This window comes from Limulus polyphemus, unplaced genomic scaffold (genome assembly GCF_000517525.1).
Source record: "Limulus polyphemus unplaced genomic scaffold, Limulus_polyphemus-2.1.2 Scaffold7604, whole genome shotgun sequence".
Taxonomy (NCBI): domain Eukaryota; kingdom Metazoa; phylum Arthropoda; class Merostomata; order Xiphosura; family Limulidae; genus Limulus; species Limulus polyphemus.
The window spans coordinates 7142-8423 of record NW_013673214.1 but is presented as its reverse complement, the minus strand read 5'-3'; the positions used below and the strand labels follow the sequence as shown (position 1 = coordinate 8423).

At 35.5% G+C, this 1282-nt stretch overlaps 1 long non-coding RNA gene across 1 annotated transcript in view; it reads right to left on the bottom strand.

Moving 5' to 3' along the window:
- LOC111089846 overlaps positions 1-672 on the bottom strand; it is a 6773-nt gene extending 6101 nt beyond the window's left edge. The window contains exon 1 of the long non-coding RNA XR_002614014.1: positions 486-672. This is a non-coding gene — a long non-coding RNA (uncharacterized LOC111089846). The remainder of the gene's footprint in view (positions 1-485) is intronic.
- Between the last annotated feature and the right edge of the window lie 610 nt (positions 673-1282).

Genomic DNA, 1282 nt, shown 5'->3' with positions numbered 1-1282 from the left:
GTATAAACTGTAGATAATACATCAGACGCATTTTAATGTTGTTGTATAAACTGTAGATAATACATCAGACGCATTTTAATGTTGTTATATAAACTATAGATAATATATTAAACGTATTTTAATTTGATAAGTAGCTGGTAACTACAAGCAACTTGATAAGTGCCTGGTAATTATAAAACTTGATAAGTGGCTAGTAATTATATAAAAACTTGATAAGTGGCTAGTAATTATAAACCGTTTGATAACTGGCTGGTAATTATCCCGTTATTCTCCATTGATACGAAGATACACTGCTTTAAGCGGTACGTTGATGAGTTTTGAACATAGATTTCACTCCACTCCCACATACTTCAACATTCCTGCCACTATCAAGTATGAAAGCATGTGAAACAGGGGGTTCTAGACCGGGTAAGTAGGATTACAATTTCTTTGTTCCTTAGCAGTCCTTTTTTTAATGGATGAACAGAATGGATACTAGATCTTACCTTCATTGGTTTCCGACAGTTTCTTAGCTTCCGCGGCTGTCTTCGGACTGCTAACAACGAACAATGTGCTCTCCATCTTTACGTCACTCACAACGTCACCAGCCTGAACTTCAAATGTAGTGAGATTAACCTCGAAAGCTGACCGTCGTCTTCTTCCAAGAGACTGAGTTTCTGTTCTGTTATCGCAGTCGACCTATAACACAAACCTGGAGAGTTATTCTTCTAACAAACACCTCCTTAAATAGAAAATCCTGAATTCTATTTTACGGTGAAATTTGCTCAGTTCCAAACACATCAATATTTTAAACCTTATGTATTAGCATAAAGTTCTGAACACTAGATGTCCTTCAACACCCAACGCTACATACTTACCATTACAAGTCGGTCAACGCAGAACAGGACGTGTTCAATGTTAGCACTGTAGACTTGCTTAGTGTTACAAATACGTTAAGTGATAATACTGTAGATTTACTTGTTGTTACAAATACGTTAAGAGGTAACACTGAGGATTTACTTGATTTTATAGGTTAACTGGTAACACTGGTTGTTTGTTTGGCGTTTTTTTGGCGCAAAACAACTAGGCTATCTGCGCCAAACAACCGGTAAAAATCTTAAAAGTAAAATTCTATAAAATGTGAATATAAATCGAATTAAAAACTAAATAATGTCCAAAATTCAGGTAAAAGATTCAAATAGAATTGAAAAGGTCAATGGCTCTTAAAATATTAAAAACACAATCAAGCTGGACATCGCCAATGACACTTTCCAGCGTCAGGGGTAAACCCGTAGAAAATACA